Here is a 23,822-nt window from a genome sequence, read left to right on the forward strand (position 1 = left end):
AAATTTCAAGTTGCAAGACTTTGATTTATAGGTAAAATCATGGATTACTTAGGGGAAAATGATAAAACTGTAGATTTATGAGCTTATCCAATTTTGATCCTATAAATATCTTAAGAACTCTCAATATCATGACATTTTTGCTCAAAATGATGGAAATGAGATTTAGTCTCAATAAGGAAATATTTAAATCTTCCACATCTCTTCTTTTTTATAAATATTAAGATCCAAATACGAAGGAACAACCCAGCCCAATCCTTACAAATATGATGAAGCCATCGCGAATGTAATGAGTAATACTAACCGAAACTTAACTCCCCCTTATCAAACACAATGACTAGCTGACCTTATTTTTTATGAATATGATTCCCTCCTCACAAATATCAAGAAGGAATTTCTTTGCACTAAAAAGACCCTAAACCTATGCTCAAAATGAGTTTTAAACCCCATAAAATAATATGACTATTTTATTAGACTAAATTCGACATTCTAGGCTCAATAGCTTTGTAAAAATTTATAAAGAAATTCACTCTAATCATAAGTTAACAAAAGATAACCCTATGACTGATGAACTAAGTCTAGCCCTAACAAAATAGTATCACATACCTCAGACCAACCAATCCATAAAGTTCCTTGAATGGATCCATTTGAATACTAAAAAGATAACTATCATTATAAGTAAATTCCAGTAAAGAAAGAAAGTCATCCCAATTATCTTTAAATTCAATGATTCATTCCATCAATATACCCTCGAGAGTGTGAATGTTGTTCATTGCCTACCCATTTGCCTACTGGATAGAGACTTATATTGAGGTCTACCCTAGTGCCTAAGCCTTTTTATAATAACTTCCAAAACTGATATGTAAATAGAGTACCCTTATCTAAAATCATGGACAAGGGAACTCAATGAATCCTAACTAAATCTCAAATATACAACTTGGAGTATTACTCTGCTGAATCAATAATCTTGACAAGCAAGAAGTGTGCAAACTTATTTATCCTATCCACAATCATCCAAATAGAATTATGTTGACTTGTGTATAATCTCTCATTTCCATATAAAAATAGTAATATCATCAGCTAAACCTTTAAGTCTTGATGTTCAACCTTCACTAGCTGAAATAGTTGACAGTTTGCTAAAAATTTTGTAATATTAGATTTCATAACACTTCACCAAAAGAATTTTCTCAAGGCACGATACATCCTGGAGGTGCATAGATAAATCGAGTGCCTAGAACTGTGATCTTAAAATAAGATCCCTACTCCTACCCTATATACATAAGGCTTCCACAACCTATCTTAGTAAAACAAAATTACCACCTTCCTCATAAAATAACACAATAACTTTTTGCATATAGACTATATCTTTCAACTAGAGTAATACAAGATCACTAACTAGATTGTCTTTCACCTCAATCACCAACAATTACTGAATAATTTAGCACTGTCACACCCTTTAAGCCATTTCTTCTATTTTTTCTCTTTTTTTTCTATTTTGAGATTCCCTATAGCTGTCCCAAAGTCATTTATGACTTGTTGGGACTGACAGTTTCGTTACCGGGCAGTTTCTTTGATTCTTAGAGACTATTCCCTATTTTAAATGCTTTGCTAATTCAAATTGTCAAACAGACAATAACTTCAGTCAAATGACCTTGTATAATAATTTGATTTTTTCCAACAGCTCCAAAATATCGATTTAAGGATAGGAGGACCCTTGTTTGGATTTTTGAGGCTCCCAGACTCATTTTGACTATAGGACGAAAGTTATGAAAAATTACAAATGGGTGTGTGAAAAGTTTTTTATCGAAATGACATCATAAGGAAATTTTGATTACATCATTGAATTTGGAATATCAAATTAGATATTGTAGAATAGTTTGTTCACATTTAAGGGATTTCGAATGAATCTTGATGTTTTGGCAAATACTTGGAATTTCTCTAAGTCTTAGGTGTTGTTGGTGCATCGTATAAGATTTGCCTTTGATCTCTTAGGGAATCGAGAAAACCCCAGAAATTATCACTTAGGAGACAAATTATGTCACTTAAGTGAATGGTTTGGTAATGGATAAAGTATCCCGTATGCGATACTGTTGTTGTGTACGTGACATTTGCGCAGGCTGTCCGTAATAATATAACAGTCGGTTGATCACATAAGTGATAGGCATGCTAGAGTACCAGTATCATTTAAGCGACCCAAAAGTGGTGTGAGGATACCTTTTCTCCTAGGAAGGGTATAAATACCCCACTTAGCCTATTTTTCTCTATTCTTCATCAATTTTAAGATAATGATACCCTAAAAAGTTAGAAAACTTTGGGGGATATTTTTTGGGTTATCTTGGAGCTTGTATAAAGTTTATTTATGCAATTTCCCGTCAAATTGGAGGTAGGTTTCCATTATTTTCATGGTTGATTTTCCCTTTCTTTTTCTAAATCCCTAAAATCCACGTGACTCAATCTTATCCCCATTATAGCTCAAAGTCCACCCATTTGGAAAGTAAATATCTCTCAAGCATGTGGTGATGTTGAGTTCTATTAAATTGTGTTATTCCATAAATGGGCCCCACATGAGATTTTACATGATTTTTGGAACAAAAGATTTGGAACAAAAGAACAATTGTGCCATATGGGTATCATTGTTCTTATCTTGATGAGTAGATTGTGATTTGATAGTGTGTCCCTTTCCGAAAGCCTCTCAAAAAGGAAAAATAGTGGTTTAGTAGATTCTTTAGGCTTTTCTTCGGTGTCCAGGTAAGTTAGATTTACCCTTCTCATGATTATGACAATATGGAAAAAATCCAAGTTTTGTTTGTCTAAGAAAAAGAGCAGCTATACTTTCTTTGATTTGTTTCTTTGATATTAAAGAACTATATAAAACCCAGGTGAAAATTGAAGCAAAAAAATATGTAGGAGGAAAAAAGATATGATTTTCGTGTGGATTTCACTTCTTTTTGTTCTACTATTTTGGGGATTTTTGTATTTCTGGGTTTCTAGATCACGTCTCAAGGGAAAACCCATCAACTCCCGAAAAGTCAAAACCTCATTAGCTCAAACCACCATCAATCAACTACAACCATCAGAGTAGTTGTAGTCGTTGACCGTATCCCACCACTTTGAATCAGACGTCGGCAATGGTGTAGATGCACCGACGATAAGTAAGTGTAATTATTTCTCTTCCCCTTTCTCTCTCTCTACTATTCAGTCACTCCCCCCTCTTGCTTTCTTCCCCGTTTCACTCTTTCCCCTATTATCACCGGTGTAACAGAGTTTCTATCGACTCAACAATAGTGTACGATGGCCACCTGTGTCTAGATGAACAAGCAGTACTTGACCAGATCTAATTTTGGCAACACCCAAGCAATGCTCCAGTGACATTTAGGCGATGCTCCAGTGACATTATTTCGGCGACCAATTACAGCGACATGGCAAAAAAGTAGGGTAAACGTGGCGACAACAAATTTTGACAACCAATTTCTGCATAAATTGGCCAAAATTCAACAAAACAATTATCAAAACATCCATAATTTCATCTTCTCCAAGTATAAAATAATGAAAAAGGGAATCCATGAAGCCTGACTAAATCTCGAGTATATAACTTGTAGTATTTCACTGCTAAATCAATTATCTTGACAAGCAAGAAGTGAGCAGACTTATTTATCCTATCAACTATCACCCAAATAGAATTATGTTGACTATGTCTATAATGTAAACATATGATAAAATCCCTATTTATAATCTCTTATTTCCACATAAAAATAGTAATATGATGAGCTAAACCTCTAGTCCTTGATGTTCAACCTTCACTGGCTAAATTGTTGACAGTTTGCTAAAAATTCTACAATATCCAAATTTGTAACACTCCACCAAAAGAATTTCCTCAAGGCACAGTACATCCTGGAGTAGCCTAGATAAATCGAGTACCTAGAACTATGATCTTAAAATAAGATCCCTACTCCTACCCCATATACATAAGTCCTACACAACTTACCTTAGTAATAAAAAATACCACCTTCCTCATAAAATAACACCTTAACTTTCTTCCTATAGACTACATCTTTCAACTAGAGTATTACAAGACCACTATCTAAATTGTCTTTCACCTCAATCACAAATAATGACTAAATCATTCTGCATTGTCACACCACCATTATCATAAGTTGTGTGATACATTCTCATACATATGAGGTATGAATATATAATGACCCTCTAAGTCATTTTCTACATTTTTGCTTATTTTTTCAATTTAGAGATTCCTTATAGCTGCCCCAAGTCATTTATGACTTGTTGGGACTGACAGTTTAGTTAACAGACAGTTTTTTTGATTCTTAGAGCCAATTTCGTATTTCAAATCCTTCGCTAATTCAAATTGTCTAACGGACAAAAAGCTCAGTCAAATGACCTTGTATAATTATTCAAAATTTTCCCACAGTTCTAGAACATCGATTTAAGGCTAGGAGTAGCCGTCGTTGGATTTTTTAGTCTCCTAGACTCATTTTGGGTATTGGCCGAAAGTTAAGAAAAATTGCAAGTGGGTATGTGAACAACTTTTTATTGAAACAACATCATATGGAAATTGTTATTGCTTCATTGAATTTGGAATGTCAAATTAGATAATGTAGAATAGTTTGTTCACATTTAAGGGATTTTTGATAAATCCTAAGGTTTTGGCAAAGACTTGGAATTTCTCTAAGCCTTTGCTAGTGTTGGTGCATCCCTTAAGAAATGCCTTTGGTCTCTTAGGAGATCTGGAAAACCCTAAAATTTATCACTAAGGAGACAAAGTGTGTCCCTTTTGTTAATGGCTTAGTAGTGGAGAAAGAATCCCGTATGCGATACTGTTTTTGCATATGTGACACTTGTGTAGGCTGTCAGAAATCATATAAGAAGTTATGTGATCACATAGGCTATAGGCATTCTAGAGCACAAGTATCGCTTAAGTGACCCAAAGTTTGTGGAAGGATACCTTTTCTCCTAGGAAAGGTATATATATATATTACTTAGCATATTTTTCTCTATTCTTCATCTATCTTAAGATAATGAAACCCTAAAAAGTGAGAAATATAGGGGGGGGGGGGGAATTTTTTGTTTATCTTGGATCTTGTATAAAGTTTATTTATTCCAATTCCCATAGAATTGGAGGTACGTTTCCATTATTTTTATGGTTGATCTTCCCATTCTTTTTCTAAATCACTAAAAGCCATGTGACTCAATTTTATCACCATTAGAGTTCAAAATCCACCAATTTGAGGGTAAATTACTCTTGAGCATGTTGGGATTTTGAGTTAGATTTAATTGTTTGATTTTGTAAATCGGATTAGATTCAATTTTTTGATTTTGTAAATGGGACCTACATAAGATTTTATGTGATTTTTGGACCCAATGAACAATAGTGCAATATGGGTATCACTATTCTATTCTTGATGAGTAGATTGTGATTTTATAGTGTGTCTCTTTACGAAAGCTTTATGAAAAGGAAACATAGTTGTTTAGAAAATTCTTTGGGCTATTGTTTGGCGTCCAGGTAAGTTAGATTTACCCTTTTTATAGATTGAGATATCTTATAGTATTGACTATGATACTTTGGAGAAAAAATCCAACTCTTATTTATCGATGTCAAAGAGTATCTATACTTTCTTTGATTTGTTGCTTTGATATTTATGAACCATATAAACCCCAAGTGAAAATTGAGGCAAAAAAATACGCAAAAGGAAAAAAGGTATGATTTTCTTATGAATTTCACTTATTTTTATGCTACTATTTTTGGATTGTTTGTATTTTTTTGGTTTCTAGATTGCGTCCCTAGGGAAAAAAATATCAACTCTGGCAAAGTCAAAACCCCATCATCCCAAACCACTATCGACCGACTAAAACCGTTAGATCAGTTGTAGTCGTTGGCGATATCCCACTACTTTGAATCCGACATCGGCGATGTCGAAGATGCACTAGCAATAGGTAAGTGTACGCCTATGTCTCTCCCCTTTTCTTTCTCTATATCATTCACTCTCTCCCTTCTTTATATTTCTTTCTTTTTTTGCTCTTTGCTTTTTGCTCTGCTATTGCTGGTGGGATATGGTTTCTACTGGCTCGACCTCAGTGACAACAACTGCCTGTGTCTAAATTAATAGGCATTGCTCGACCAGATCTAATTTTGTTAACACCTAGGCAACACTCTAGCGACATTCAAGAGATGCTCCGATGACATTATTCAAGTGACCAATTATAGGGATACAGCTCACCAGTAGGGTAAAGGTAGCAAAAATAAATTTCGATGACCAATTTGCCAGAATTTAACAAAACAATCAAAAAATTATCCATCACTGCGTCTTCTACAAGTATCAGGTCTACTGTTTCCATTCTTTTCTAGTTTATTTGGTTTAGGCTTTCTATCTTTTTTTCTATCTTGATATCCTATCTTCTTTTCTTGATTTGTTCGTATGGGATTACTGGTTTTGATTTCTCCATAATTTAGTAGGTATTTTTTATTAGCATACATGGGTGGGTAGTATATTGTGTGTTGTTTTTTGTGAGTATCAACTCATTTGCTAGTTTTTAATTGGATTATTTACCTATTTTTAGCCCTACCCTTTTTGCTCATTATGTTTTTATCTCTTATGTTCTGTACTTTTTTCTAGTGTATTCTTTTGAGTGGTGGTTGGGGTATTATATGGTGGACAAAGGTTATGTCATAAGTTAGGGTAGGGGTGAGGATCGGGTCTAGGTGTGAATTTGGGGTTAGGAGCGAGGAGGAGTAGGGCTAGGTGGGATAAGGGTGCTTGTAGGTTGATAGTTGAGTCCTGGAATATAGGGATGCTTCAAGGTAAGTCTATAGAGCTAGTGAAGATTCTTAGAAAATGAGGATTAGTATAGCGTGTGTCCAGGAAACTAAATGGGTAGGCATTTAGTCAAGAGATGTGGATGGATATAAGTTATGGTACTCAAGTAGCATGAGACAGAGAAATAGGGTGGGTATCTTAGTAGATGAGGATCTTAGGGAGCAAGTGGTGGAGGTTAAGAGAGTCATTGGTAAGATGATTTTTATTAAGTTGGACATTTGAGGGTCTTCGGTCAATGTTATTAGTGTTTATTCTCCGTAAGTAGGTTTGTATGAGGGGGAGAAGATTTTTTTTGGAGGTTTTTGATGAGGTGGTGAAGGGCGTCTTGAGTATTAAGAAGATTTTTGTGGAAGGATATTTCAATAGGCATATTGGGTCTTTGTCGAGAGTATATAATAATGTGTATGGCGGTTTTAGTTTTGGGCAGAGAAATAAAAGTAGAGCTTTTCTTTTAGATTTTTCTAGGCTTTTGAGTTATGGATAACGAGTTTGAACTTTCTGAAGAAGGAGGTTAACCTTTTTACTTTTTGTAGTTCAGTGTCAAAGATTCAGATTGATTCTTTAATCCATAGGAAAGGCGATAAAGTGCTACGTAAAGACTATAAATTCATACCTAGCAAGAGTCTTTTGACTCAACATAGGTTGTTGGTAATAGACTTAGTAATCAACAAGCGCAGAAAAGAAGAAGAGTGTGGAGACTTGGTCTCGAATTAAGTGGGGTAGCTTGACATTAGCTAGTTCTTTAGAGATAAGGGAGAAGTTGAAGAGGGGGAGGGCTTGGAAGAGTAGAGGGGATATGGATAGAATATGTAAAATGACTGCTAGAAGAATTAGCGAGACCTATAGAAAGGTATTAGGTATCTTGAAAGGTCGATCTAGTAAGCATCAAGAGGATTGGTAGTGGAATTAAAAGGTTAAAAGAAAGGTGGAGTCTGAAAAGGTGGCTTATGCCAAGTTGGATGAGAGGAAAGATGATGAGGAGATATAAAAGAACAAAGAAAAGTATAACATTGCTAGATGAGAAGCTAAGCTAGTGGTTATGGTAGCTAAGACAACAGCTTTTGAGAGTGTATATGCAGCTTTAGAGGAAAAAGGTAGGAATAAGAAGTTATATAGGCTTACTAAGGCCAAGGAGCAGAAGGCTCGTGATATGGACCAAGTAAAGTGAATCAAGGGAGAGGATGGTATAGTGTTGATAGAGGATGCCCTCATAAAGAAGAGACGACAGTCCTATTTTCATAAACTCTTAAACAATGAGGGGGACAACGGTTTTGTGTTAGGGATTTGGAGAAGTCTGAGGATTGTCGCGATTATGGTCAGTGTAGGAATATTAAGATTGAGGAGGTCACGGGGGCTATTCGCAGAATTCATCGGGGTAGGGCGACGGGGCCAGATGAGATTTAAGTAGATTTTTAGAAGAGCACTAGCGGAGCAGGTTTGGAGTGGTTGACAAGGTTTTTTAACATCATTTTTAGGGTGGCAAAGGTTCTTGAAGAATGGAGGTAAAGTATGATGTTTCATTTATATAAGAATAAGAGAGACATCTAGTGTTACAACATCTATAGAGGTATTAATTTATTATGTCATACTATGAAGGTTTGGGAATGGGTAATATAGTTACGACTAACAAAGATTATAAGTATCTCTAAGAATTAGTTCAGTTTCATGCCAGGCTGCTTAACTACTGAGGCTATTCACCTTGTGAAGAGATTAGTTAAGCAATTTTGGGAGAGGAAAAAGACTTGCATATGTTGTTTATTGATCTCGCTAAGACATATAAGAGTGTGCCTACAGAGATTTTATGGAGGTGGTTGAAGGCTAGAAGTGTGCCTGTGGCATACATTAGGTCAATTGAAGAGATGTATGATAGCGTGAAGACTCGTGTGAGGATGGTAGATGGAAATTAAGATCACTCTCTAGTTTTTATCAGGTTGCACTGGGGATCACTCTTAGCCCATTTTTAATTTCCTTGGTGATGGATATGTTAACATGGCATATTCAAAGAGGGCTTCCTTGGTTTATGTTATTTCTGAATGATGTTTTATTCATTAATGATACTGGGGAAGGATTTAATGATAAGTTGGAGATTTGGAGATAAACTCTTGATTCTAAAGGATTTTAATTGAGCAGGACCAAGATGAAGTACTTGGAGTGTAAGCTTAGTGGTGTATCCTAGGAGACTGATGTGGTTGTGAAGCTGGATTCTCAGGCCATTCAGAAGAGGGAGATTTTCACATATCTGAGGTTATGATTCAGGGTAATGGTAAGATTGATAAGGATGTCACGTATCGTATTGGGGAATGATGATTAAAATGAAGTCATTCTTCGCGTGTTTTATGTGATAATAAGGTGCCTCCAAAGCTTAAATATAAGTTTAATAGAGTGGTAGTCCGATCGACTATGTTGTATAGAACAAAGTGTAGGCCAGTAAAGAAATCCCATATCCAAAAAATTAAAGGTGGTAGAGATGAGGATGTTTTAGTGGATATTTGGTTAGACCAAGAAGGATAGGGTGAGGAATGAGATTATTTGAGAAAGATGAGAGTGGCTTCAATCGAGGACAAGATGTACGAAGTGAGGTTACGTTAGTTCAGCCATATAATAAGGATAGTTGCTGATGCGCCAGTGTAGAGGTGTAAGACATTGGCTATGGATGATTTTAGGTGGGGGAGAGGTAGGCCAAAGAAACATTTGAGGGAGGTGATTAGGAATGATATGGAGCAGTAAAGGTTATGGAGGATATGAACCTTGATAGCATAGTATGGAGGATGCAGAGTAGGTTAGAGTGGTAGGAGGTGGGTGGGAGTCGGTAACAGTAGGGGAGTGTTCTGTATTTGTGTCTAAAGTTTCTTGTTCGTTGGTGTTGACTGTTGTCTATGGTTACAGATGTATAGTTTTAGTATCATCTTATGGGTAGTTTTGTTAGTTTATTTGGCATACTATATAAGTTTATATGCATTTATGTATTGTGTTTGCTATTTTGTTATTGATTCTAAGTTGGGGGTCTATCGAAAATAGCCTCTCTACTTTACCTGAGGTAATGATATGGAATGCATTGACTCTACCCTCCCCATACCCCACTAGGCGGGAATATACTGGGTATGTTGTTGTTGTTGTTGATTATGACCCTACTAGATTTGGAATGAGTATCAGGTATTGGTGGTATTATTATTCAATTTTAGGTTAGTCAGAATGTTCAGGCTATCTTGAATTCATAATTTACACATAATTGACTTAATTGATCATGTTTTTGGTAGAATTTATATCATAGGGACAATTAACTCTTGTTTAACATCTACATATATATTTAGATACCTTATCCAAGTCTGGGGTAGAATTTACCTTTAAATGGATTTCGGGATTAGAAGTAGGCCCATCTTGACCGCCTAAGGCAAAGATCGTAGCTAGATTCTATAGACCTTTATTCACGTATTTTTCATTTAAAAGTGGCTATTATGAGATTGAGGAGATTGTATACTTAATGGTTTGATTTAAGGAGATGATATTATTTATGGCAATGTCTTACAAGTGAATATAATATTTAATATATGAGCACTGGTTCAAGTACGTTAATTGATTATGATATTATTGATATGAGCATTGGCTCAAGTACGACAATTTTTTATCATATCTATGATATGATTGTCGGTTCAAGTTCGACAATTAATTATGATATCAATGAAATGAGCATCTATTCAGGTCGGACAATTAAGAGATGGTTATGATGTGATATAGTACAATTAGATTTTTAGTCATGGTAGGATATTTTGTAGATTATGGTTACCCAATTATTTAATTTCCTTTGATCTTACCCTCCAGGCTTATGGGGACTTCCATTCGGTTATTTGCTTTTCCGCAGTTATTGGCTTATGGGAGCCAATTTTGTGGATATAATTAATTGATATTTATGTTCTTATCTCAAATTTGCTAATTCATTTATGCAAAACTTTGTTGGAGTACTTTTAGGTTTTCCCTTTGGTCTTGACTTAGCTTATTTTATCATATCCATATCATGATTTTTCTCAGTCGGCCGATGATGCGTACTGAGTGCCTATGGTTTTAGTACTTATACTACTCTTCTTTACCCATTTGGTGCAGATCAAAGAACTAGTTGCCGTTGCTGATTCAACGCTCATACTGTGATTGACATTTGGAGATCTGATGAGCTCTTGCAACCCCGAGCAATGAATTGGCTTACTTACTAGCGGGATAAAGTAAATGTCATCATGACTCTTAAATTGGGTGGTGAGAAATTGGTATCAAACCAGGTTAACCAATATTTTTGTTGCAAGAGCAAGTGTCAAGTAGAGTCTCATAGATCGAAATAATGACATTTATTTCTTATCTTTGAAATGTTATATGACATCTTAGGAGTTCTTCGCTCTTTTACTTATCTCATGATAAGAGTCTGAGTTGGTTTATAAAGAATTCACTTGATTTCACTTTTCATATATGGTTAGGATGTGTGCTACCTCTACACGAGATGAGGGTCCTAAGACTGAGGCTGGGGATTCTTTAGTTGTTCATGGATGACCTAGAGGCGATGGATAGCCTTGAGATATATCTACAGCTAAGGGCTAGGGTAGGGACCTTCCCCAAACCCTATTCCTACTCCCATGCAAAGATTCATCCACCATAGCCAGTGGTGGGATAAAGATTAACCTGGGGTCCATCGATATTTATTTCTTATTTAGTTCTTAAGGATGCTTTACTTCAGCTTTTAGATTGATTGGTGGTGCACCGTATGATGGTACGCAGTCCACTGACCTGAGAGGTACTGAGATGGGGGTGCAACCTGAAGTTTTGGCTATCTAAGTTGAGGTCTCTCATACGCTGGTAGTTTCTTATCCTGTAGTTTCTCTACTAGTGGTTCCCCATCCTATTATGTGTGTTGTGGAGCAGAATATATTGGATTGGTTCTTGGGATTGGATTTTTTTTTGTGCACCAGAAAAGGATATTTATCAACTTTTGAATGTTTTTAAGGACGGGCTCTATAATTTAGGCCTAGTTAATACTTATGGTGTGGAATATGCCACCTTTCAGTAGGACTTCAAAGCTCGACATTTGTGGAGAAGTCATTATTATTCTAGGTCAATTAGATCTTCTCCTTTGTCATGGACTCTATTTTTTGAAATACTCTTGGAGAAGTATACGCCTTGCATTCTTAAGGATCATTTGTGGGATATGTTTTTGATATTGGAGCCGGGTTTCATAACTATTGTGAAGTATGAGGATCATTTTCATGAGTTGGCTAGCCATGCTACTTCTTTTCTAGCTACTGAGTATGAGAAGGTTCGTTGCTTTGTTCAAGGTTTAAGACTTCCTCGTCGCATGTCTACACGGAGTTTTATTGTTATGAGAAGGTCTATGTCTAAGGTGTTAGACCATGTTAGGTTATGAATGAGATGCATTTCAAGGCCTAAGGGAGTGGCATAGAGAAGCCATAATATAAGGATAGTGTCAGTGGGCGCCATAGTGTCTCCGAATTCATAGGTAGTGGTTCTCAGGGTCGGTACCTTTTGCGTTATTTATATCAGCCTTAGGGTCATTCTGGTTGACCCATTAAATACATATTCCAGATTACCGATGGGGTCAATTCCAGTGTTAGAGATTATCTGTCTAGGGTAGTGGTTAGTCTTCAAAGGGTTTGTCTTTTGATTATTCTAGTCATAGTGGTTCTTTCGATCTTGCCTGATCGTCTAGTTTTGTTACAGTTCATGGGAAATGTCATATTTGTAGAGTTTTTAGTCATTTAATATGAGAGTGATCTAGTAGTGGACCAATTGTTCGTTCAGCTCAGGGTGTTCTAACTAATAGGGTTATTCCACCATCAGCTAGAGGTGGTATGCATAGTCTTAAGAGTTGTCCTAAAGGTGCTCCTAGAAGCTCTCAGGCAGGAAGGATAGGAGATCAGTTATGAGCCCAGCCTAGTTTCAGGTGCGGTAAATTTAATGCAGTACCTGTTAGACCCTTGAATGATGTAACGCCCTGAATCTAGTACCCGAAATGCTACACGGTGCTCATGACCCCAAAGGACCACAAGCTAACCCATGACAGATATCTGTACCTGAACACTACATAATATACTGTGTAAATATAGAAATAAAGGTTGTAAGGATGAAAGGTTCAAAACTGAGACATAAGATCTAATAAAATATAACATCTGCATTGGGTGTGAAATACCCAAAACAAACTACTAAACTAACTGAACATGATAATAGGAAAAGCCACTAACTATCTGAATAAAGTGCTGATGGAACAAGTCCTCAACTAACTCTAACTACTGAAATAAACTAAGTACTGAAATGATAAGATAATGCTCATGTCCTCAAAGGATGAAGACTCACTGCTGACTTTGATGGCTGAGTACTGCAATGCTACTATGCTCTAGAGCTCGTGCTTCTAAACTTATGGTATAAAACACCATAGCACAAATGCGTAAGTACGATTTAATGAACTGGTATGCATGTTAGGTAAGCTGAATGCAAATAGTTCACATGCATGAACCATACTAACTGACTGAACAACATGAACGTGAGAATACATACGTGTATACATAATAACTATAACTAGGTTTGTGATAACTTGATTACTGAATCTGAGTACTGATAACATGAGATACTTATAACCAATAACTGAAATAACTGATACTGAGCAATTGTATCTGATAATCTAGTATTTGATGGAACTAGCTAAGTTTTGTTCTATTCTGAGGTGACTCCATCTGACAGTCCTGCATTCTGTAGACCATTTGAGTTCTATTACTGAGACTTAATGATTGTATCTGGTAGTCCTGATCTGTAACTAAAATTATAGGAAGTATTCATCTAACCGACATGCCCTAAATCACAGAATATAGTTATGTAGAGGTCCAATCTGTAACCCTAATTTGAATGTTGTTAATACCGCGCCACTGGTAAGGACAAGTTGTGGGTGACCCTCACCTCACAGAGTTTCCAAAAGAGTATGGTGGGCCCCTCATCTGACAGTGTTTATCCACCTCAACAACCCTCACCTGACAATGTTGATGCCTCAACCTATGCTGGTTACATAGTTCTGGAATGCATGGATGACTTCAAAGAATCACACCCTTATTTGACAGTGTGTGTTCCCATCCTTGGGTTCACTCAGTGTTAATTCTTTATCCTATCTGAATAGACACTGAACATGGATTACTGAACAGAATTGGACTGAATTAACTAAGTTTCCATTGACTAATGGAATAGCACTGGGATTACTGTATTACTGAGCTTTCCTGAGTGACATGACAGACTGAGTTCTATGGATCATGGCTTGACTAAGGATATCGTGAGAACATGACATTAACTTTAGGCATACAACTCTATTTTTCGGGTACAAGTACCCCCAGGACTCAATGGGAAGAAACTGACAAAGCATGACTTTATTGAATTCATGACCAACATGACAATTCATAATACAATAAGTTGGAGATTTCATGAAGTACAAGTTCTAAAGCACCACAATGGCTACACATATATCCATACTTCATTGACTAAGAAATTTCATCAAACACTTAACATGCATAAACTTGTATATGAATGGAGATTTAATATTATTATACTAGTATGGCACTTTTCATTCACATAGGCATTTAGTCAAACACATAGGGAGCATGCTTTGGTTATATGATCATCAACACATCTAATAATCATGGATACATCAATCAACTTGTAAATTGAAGGGGGTTTAACATGATTATTACGAAAATCTTCATATACTTGGGTCAATCATTGGAATATGTAATTTAAAATATGAATCAAAACCCTACGACATCATGAACATGAATTTCAATTCTATTTAAGTCATGAACATTCATAAATACAAAATCTTATATTTTTAAAAGAGATTCTTGAGCGTCATGGGTGAAAAGGACCTATGAATCAACACATAACATACTTTGATATTTGATTTGGGACGATTGATGGAAGAATCCTTGAGATTTGGATCTTGAATTGAAAACCACTCTTCTTGTTCTTGATAGAATTTGAGAGAAAATAATTTATTTTGGTGAAATAGAGGCTGAATTTAGTGTTTATGGAGCTTTGGGGTGAAGGAAAAATACCAAAATATACCACCAAAACTGTTTGGAAAATGCTAAATTTTACGGTTGACGACCTTGGGCTAATTTTGTCATATATGTATAAGCCGCCAGCTCATGTTATCACTTGATGCTGGAATTTATGTCTTTCTACCTAAGGCTAGCGACATTAGCTAATAAGTTGTTAGATATGTGATAAGCCGTCAGCTAATGTCGTCACTTAGTTGCTAGATGAACATGCTGGAGTAAAATTGGTATAACTTTTTGTTCCAATATTGGATTTGGAAAAAATTGGTATTGTTGGAAAGCTAATTAAATTATCTATCTCTAAGTGGGTCATGAGGTAAAAAATTCATAGATTAATGATAGATATTCTTGTTTGAAGTTGACTATACCAATATCCTTTCCAAAAATTCAATCGATAAGGAATGTTTTGATTCACCTAATTGCTAGAACGTATTTGAGACCTTAATTGACATCAAACTTGATCATGAAACTACCAAAAAAACATGATGTACTACACTTAATCTTGAAATATGGCGCTAATAGTGATTTGCATTTTTTGGGGTATTACAATATCTCCCCTTTGAGAACATTCATCCTCGAATGAGATTGATTAGACTTAAAGAAATGATAACTGAAAGTACGTACTGGACATGCACAACTGAAGCATGATTTTATGACTGACATGACTAATAATCTGGTTTTATCATATTGAACATGCATATCTTATGCATGAATGCACGACTTACCTGACACATGAATGCATGACTAAATATGTAATAGTACTTGGTACCAAGTTTATAATGGAAATCTTAACAAGAAAATGAATAAGCTTAAGGAAAATTATTACCTTGAACTGAGTCTGAGTTTGTGGGAAAGAGGTGAGGGTACTTTTTCTGTATGTCTACTTCTGCTTCCCAATTATCTCTCTCAACGGACTGATTCCGTCAAAGAACATTGACTAGAGGGACTTCTTTGTTCCTTAGTCTACAAATCTGGTAGTCAAGGATTTCAATTAGAATATCTTTATAAGAGAGACTGTTTTGAATATCGATGCTCTGAATTGGGACTACATCTTCTAGGTGACCTATGCACTTCTTGAGCAAAGAAACATGGAAGACTTGGTGAACTGAAGCTAGATCTGAAGGCAATGCGAGCACTTAAGATACCTTGCCAAAGCGACTGAGAATTTTGAAGGGACTTAAATATTTTGAACTAAGCTTTTCCTTCTTGTTGAATCTCTTCACTCCCTTCATCAGAGAGATCTTTAGATAGACAAAGTCACCAATTTCAAACTCGAGATCCTTTCTGCATACATCTGCATAATACTTCTGTCAACTCTGAGCAGTCCAAAGTCTCTCTCTGATCAACTAAAATTTTTCTAAGGCATTTACTACCAAGTCAGGCCTGATGACTGAGGCCTCACTAACTTTAAACCAACTAACTAAAGATCTACATCTCTTACCATAGACAGCTTCGAATGGAGCCATCTGAATACTGGAATGATAGTAGTTGTTTTATGCAAACTCAATCAAAGACAAGTGGTCATCCCAACTTTCCTTGAAATCAGTTGCACACAGCCTTAGCATATCCTTCAAGATCTGAATGGTCCTTTCTACTTGACCATCTGTCTGGGGATGAAATGTTATACTAAGATGACTTTGGTTACCAAGGCCCTTTTGTAATGCCTTCCAAAAGTTAGAGATGAACTAGGTACCTCTATCCAAAATAATAGACAACAGAATACCATGTAATTTGACCAACTCCCTAATATAGAGTTTGGTGTAGTCCTCGGCTGAATAAGAGGTATGAACTGGAAGGAAATAAGCTGATTTGGTCATCCTATCTATAATGACCCAAACTAAATCATGCTGATGGCGAGTACATGGAAAACCCGCTAAAAAGTCTATGTTCACTTCTTTCCATTTCAAGGTAAGAATAATGAATTCTTGTGTGGGACCACTAGGCTTCTGATGCTCTATCTTAACCTACTGACATGTAGAGCACTTAGCCACAAAATCTGCAATATTTCTTTTTATCCCACTCCATCAATAGATCTCCCATAAGTTGCGGTACATATTTGTGGCCCCTATATAATTAGAGTAGCACGCACCATGCGCTTCTGTAAGAATTTTTTGTCTCAAGTCATCTATAGCTGGAACGCACTAATGACCCTGACAACGCACAACACCATCTACCCGGGGTGAAAACGTCAACCTTCTGAACCTTGACAGACTCATTCAACCTGACTAGACTGGGATCTCTATGTTGCTTTTCTTTTACCTCAAACACTAAAGATAATTCTAAACTACTCTAAACCCATACCTTACTCTCCTCTTTATCGACTAAGAGAACACCTATTCTGGCATGCTGATGGACTACCTGAGCTAATTTCTATTTACTTTCCTCAACATGAGCAACACTACCCATAGACACTCTACTGAGAGCATCAGCCACTATGATGGCCTTGCTCAGATGATAAAGGACACTTATGTCATAATTTTTCAAGAGCTCTAACCACCTTCTTTGGCGTAGGTTAAGATATTTCTGACAGAATACGTACTGAAGGTTCTTATGGTCTGTGAACACATCTACATGAACACCATATAGATAATGCCTCCAAATGTTTAAAGAAAATACTACCGCTGATAACTCAAGATCATGAGTCAAATAATTCTTCTCATGGGGTTTAAGCTATCTGGAGGCATAGGCTATGACCTTACCATGCTGTATAAGGACATAAACCAAACCTACTCTGGATGCATCAGAATATACTATGAAGTGATCTAAACCATCTAGAAGAGCTAGGGCTGGAGGTGAGGTGACTCGAGTCTTCATATCTTGAAAACTCCTCTTGCAAGGATCTGACCTCTGAAACTTAACCTTCTTCTGAGTCAATCTGGACATAGGGTATGCAATATAAGAAAATCCCTCAACAAACCATCTGTAATAGCCAACCAAACCTAAGAAACTCTTACTATCTGATGGACATGCAGGGCTAGGCCAATTTCTTACTGCTTTGGTCTTTTGAGGATCAACCCTAATGCCAACACCGAAAATAATATGACCAAGGAATGCTACTGACCTTAGCCAAAACTTGCACTTACTAAATTTGGCGAATGGCTAATTATCTCTAAGAGTCTGAATTAAAATTCTGAGATGGTCTATATGATCACGCTCACTGAGGGAATAGACCAGAATATTATCTATGAAGACTATGACGAACATGTCCAACTACTTCTTGAACACCCTGTTCATCAATTCCATAAAAGTTTTTTGGTCATTATTAAGACCAAATTACATGACTAGGAATTAAAATTGACCATACTAGTTTGGAAAGCTATTTTTGAAAGGTCACATCCCCTGACTCCAAGATGATGATATCTTTATCTGAGGTTTATCTTAGAGAAATAACTAGCACGCTAAAGTTAGTCAAATAAGTCTTCAATACGGGAAAGTGGACACTTGTTCTTGACTGTGACTTGCTTGAGCCGACAGTAATCAATGTACATTCTGAGAGAACCATCTTTCTTGCATAAGAATAAGACTGGTGTACCCCACGGGGATATACTAGGCCTGATGAACCCCTTATCTAAGAGATCCTTCAACTGCTCTTTCAATTCTCTAATTTCTGCTGGTATTCTGTATGAAAGAATAGATATAGGCTAAGTATCTGGAAGAAGATCAATTTTAAAGTCTATTTCCTTTTCGGGAGGAATTCTGAGAAGATCTTTGGGAAAGACATCTAAATATTTATTCATGACTAGGACTGAATCAAGACTGGGAGTTTCGGAACTAGCATAATTAACTTGAACAAAATATTAGACACATCCTTCGGATATCATTTTCCTTGTTTGGAAATGGAATATTCTATTTTTGTAGTCGACAGTGGCATAGCAAAAGTAAATCCAATCTATGTCGAGAATGATATCAAAATTAGTCATGTCTAATTCGACTAAGTTTGCTGAAGTAACTTTTTAAAATATCATAATCAGATAGTTCCTATATACACATTGGGCTATGATGATCTTATCCACTGGGGTAGAGACTAAGAAGGACTCTGCTAGAATTTAGAGATTTACTCTGAAATTAACTGCTATATAAGAAGTAACAAAAGATGAAAAAACACTCATGGGTCTAGCAAACAGTAAACATGCAAATGAAAGATCTTTAACGTACCAGTGAGCATATCAAGAGAATTATCCTGATTTTATTGAGACTGAAGAGTATAGAGTCATTTTAGGCGATGCCCACTGGTTGTACTGGAAGTGGCACCCTGCTGATTCGGGCAACCGAACTGAATTCGGGAACGATTTTACTGACCCTAAAATCCTGACTGGGAATATTCTATAACTCTGTGGTCGGGCTTTCCACTTCCAAAACACACCTCACTACCAGCTCTGTAAATGCCCTTGTGGTTCTTACCACAAGTCTGGATAAGAGGGTTTAGTTCGGGCAAATGCTATATTGCCCTAAGACTTAGACCCTAGCGCCCTATCACTGTTACTATTTTTGAACATAGGTGCTAGGACACTGACTGGGGGTAGATTTGGAACTGAGGACTTTGGGTGGAACAAATAATAATTCCTACCCTCTGACTTAAGCTGATTGAAATTGAAGCTACCTATTCTAGCTCTCTTGTTTTTTCTCTTTCTTTCTTTCTCCCTATATTTCCCAACCGCACTCTGCCGGGCATGAACTATATGCCTAGGTAGGATAATATCCTACTAATTTATCTAAGCTATTATTGAGTAAGATAAAGTTAGGGAGTCGGTTCTGAATTCACCATGAATGACATGCTCGTCTAGGAAATCTGCCTGGACGGGCTATGGTACTAATTGATTCCCGATTCTCTTTTTATTAGCTCTTTTAGGAGGAATGGTCTTTAAATAAAAGGGATAAATAAATTAGACTATGAGTTAAATCTGAGCTAATGCTCACCGCCAAGACATGAATAATAAAAGAAGGGAAACTGTTCCAAAAACATCTTATAGCCTCCTATAGATAAATGAGGCACACAACACACCTATGTATAAGACTCTACTAGATATGTCTTTCAGACTTCCTAGGAGACTACTGAAACTTAGGAGTTGATACAAAGTTTGTAACTCCCCATATCTAGTACCGGAATGCTACACGGTGCTCATCATCCCAAAGTACCACAAGCTACCCCATGGCTGATATATGTACCTAAACACTACGTAATATACTGCATAAATACAGAAATAAAGATTTTAAGGTCGTAAGGTTCAAAATTGAGACACAATATCTAATAAAATATAACATCTATGTAGGGTATGAAATACCCAAAACAAGTTAATAAACTGACTGAAGATGATAGTCTGAAAAGCCTCTAACTGTTCTAATAAGGAGTTGATGGGACATGTCTCAAAATAACTCAAAATACTGAAATAACTAGGTCCTAAAATGATAAGATAATGCTCCTGTCCTCGAAGGATGAGGACTTACTGCTGACTCTGACTGTTAAGTATCGGAATCCTACTGATGCTCTGGAGCTTATGATTCTGAACCTATGGTATGAAACACCATAGCACAAAGGTGTCAGTACGATTGAATGTACTAGTATGAATATGAGGTAGGCTGAATACAAAGGGTTCAGATGCATGAACTATACTAACTGACTGAACAACATGAACATAAGAATCATACGTGAATGCATAATAACTGTAACTGAGATCATGATAAAAAGATTACTGAATATGAGTATTGATAACACAAGATACCGATAACTGTATAACTAAAATAACTAATACTGAGCAACTGTATTTGTCAGTCTAGTTTTTGATGGAAATAGCGGAGTTTTGTTCAATTCTGAGGTGACTGCATCTAACACTCCTGAATTTTATAGAACTATGTGAGTTTTATTATTGAGACTGAATGATTGTATCTAACAGTCCTGATCTGTAACTGAAACTATAGAAAGTAGTCATCTAAGAGACATACCCCAAATAATGCAATATAGTTATGTTGGGGTCAAATCTATAACCCCAATTAGAAGGGTGTCTATATTATTCCACTGGTTAGGACAAGCTATGGGTGACCCTTATCTGACAGTGTCCTCAAAAAAGAATAGTGGAAACCTCATCTAACAGTGTTTATCCACTATAACAACCCTCATCTGACAATGTTGATGTCTCAACCTATGCTGGATACGTAGTTTTGGAATGCAGGGATGACTTATAATAATCAAACCCTTATCTGAAAGTGTGTGTTCCCATCCTTGGGTTCACTAGGGGCTAATTCCTACTCCCGTCTGAATAGACACTGAAAATGGATTACTGAACTAAACTAGACTGAATTAACTGAGTTTCCATTGACTAATGGAATAGCATTGAGATTACTGTATTACTAAGCTTTCCTGCGTCACATGACTACTGAGTTCTATGGATCATTGCTTGAAAGAGGTTATCGTGAGAACATGACACTAACTCTAGGCACATAACTATATTTGTAGGCTACAAGTACCCCCAGGACTTAATGGGAAGAAACTAACAAAGCATGACATTCTTGAATACATGACCAACATCACAATCCATAATACAATAAGTTGGAGATTTCATGAAGTGCAAGTTCTAAAGCACCACAATGGCTACACATATATTCATATTTCATTGACTAAGACATTTCATCAAACACTTAACGTGCATACACTTGTATATGAAGGGAGATTTCATATTATTATGCTAGCATTGTTCTTTTCCTTCACATAGGCATTTAGTGAAACACATGGAGATCATGAATTGGTTATACCATTATCAACACCTCTAATAATCATGGATACATCAATAAACTTGTAAATTGAAAGGGTTTTATCATGATTATTAAGAAAATCTTCATATACTTGGGTCAGTCATTGGAGTATGTAATTTAAAACATAAATCATAACCCCAAAACATTATGAATATGAATTTCAATTGTATTTAAATCATGAATGTTCATAAATACACAAAACTTTTATTTTGAAAGCAGATTCTTGAGCTTCATGGGTGAAAGGAACCCACGAATCAACACATGACATACCTTGATACTTGATTTGGAAATATTGATGGAAGAATCCATGAGATTTGATCTTGAATTGGAAACCTCTTTCTTGTTCTTGAGAGAATTTGAGAGAAAAGAATGTATTTTGGTGAAATGGAGGATGAATTTAGTGTTTTTGGAGCTTTGGGGTAAAGGGAAGATATCAAAATACCCCTCTAAAATCATTTTGAACATGGTAAATTCTGCGGCTAATGACATTAGGTTGATGTCGTCATATATGTGATAAGCCATCTGCTCATGTCATCACTTGATGCTTGAATTTATGACTTTTACCTAAGGATGATGACATTAGCTGATAAATTCATCATATATGTGATAAGCCGTCAGCTAATGTCGTCACTTAGTTGCCAGGCTAACATACTTGGGTAAAATGGGTATAACTTTTTCTCCGAGAATGAATTTGGGTGAATGAGCTCAAAAATTCATAGTATAATGATAGATATGATCATTTGAAGTTGACTATACCAATATCCTTTAAAGAATTCAATCGGTATGGAATGTTTTGATTTGCCTAATAACTAGTATGTATTTGAGACCTTAATTGACTTAAAAATTTATCATAAAACTACAAAAGAACTACGATGTACTATGCATAAGCTTGAAATATGGTGCTAATATTGATTTGCATTTGTGGGGGTATTACAGTTGAGTCTTTAGATAATTTATAACAAGTATGATCTTGGTATTCTGTTATTCGACCTTTTCTTTATTGTATCCAATATCCATTTATTCTTATGTGTCTGCTTATTATTTCCCACAGTTAGAATTATCTTAGGAATCCTTGTCCATGCCAATATGTGTATCTACTCTCGTAGGTTATTTTTTATTAGTGGATCGGGTTTTTAGACCTTGTGTTGTGAATGTTAGCGGTATTGATACTCATGATGATCTTATTATATTGGACATTCCTTATTTTGATATGATTGTGGGTACATACTAGTTATCATACTAATGTGTTGTCGTGGACTATTTCTCAAAGACTATTAACTTAGCCATTCCCAATACACCCCTAGTTGTGTGGTATGGAGTGATTATATGTGAGTCGACGAGGATTATTTCTTATGTTTGTACTAGGAGGCTTATATAAAAATGTTGTGAGTCTTATCTCGGTAATATGCATGATGTTAATGTGGTAAGTCCATTGAAACAGATTTTCTTATGTTATAAAATGCTGCTACACCTTGAATAACCTGTTTCAAGGTGTAGCAGCATTTTCTAAGAGTTATTTGAGGTTCGGTTACCTTCAGTTGAGGATTTAGACTGAGGATATCCCAAAGACAGCCATTAGGAACTATTATGGTCATTATGAGTTCCTGGTATTGTATTTTGGGAGATTAATGCCCTAACTGCACTTATGGTTTTGAAGAACCAAGTTTTCAAAACTTATTTTGATTCCTTCATGATTGTGTTAATTGAGGACATCCTTGTGTATTCGAGAAGTATAGAGTAGTAAGTGCAATATTCAAGGATTGTGCTGCAGATTTTTAGATATCATTTGTTTTTTTCCAAGTTCTCTAAGCGTGGGTTTTCGCTTTAATCAGTGGCATTCCTTAGACATGTGGTGTCTAAGGATAGGATTATTGTAGACCCAGAAAAGATTGAGGTCATTTATGATCGGACTAGGCCTACATCTCTAACTGAAATTTATATCTTCATTAGTGTGTCCAGTTACTATAGGCGGATCATTGAGAATATTTGAACTATCATAGCACCTACGACTAGATTGACTCATAAGGAGGTTCCTTTTTTATGGTTCGAGGAATATGAGTTGAGCTTTGCAAAGCTCAAGGAATTTCTTAGTTCGGCTCTTATATTGGCTCTTCCTATTAAGGGTCAGGGATTAATCATACATAGTATGCTTTTGGGGTTG

Source organism: Capsicum annuum, chromosome 5, assembly GCF_002878395.1.
Source record: "Capsicum annuum cultivar UCD-10X-F1 chromosome 5, UCD10Xv1.1, whole genome shotgun sequence".
Taxonomy (NCBI): Eukaryota; Viridiplantae; Streptophyta; class Magnoliopsida; order Solanales; family Solanaceae; genus Capsicum; species Capsicum annuum.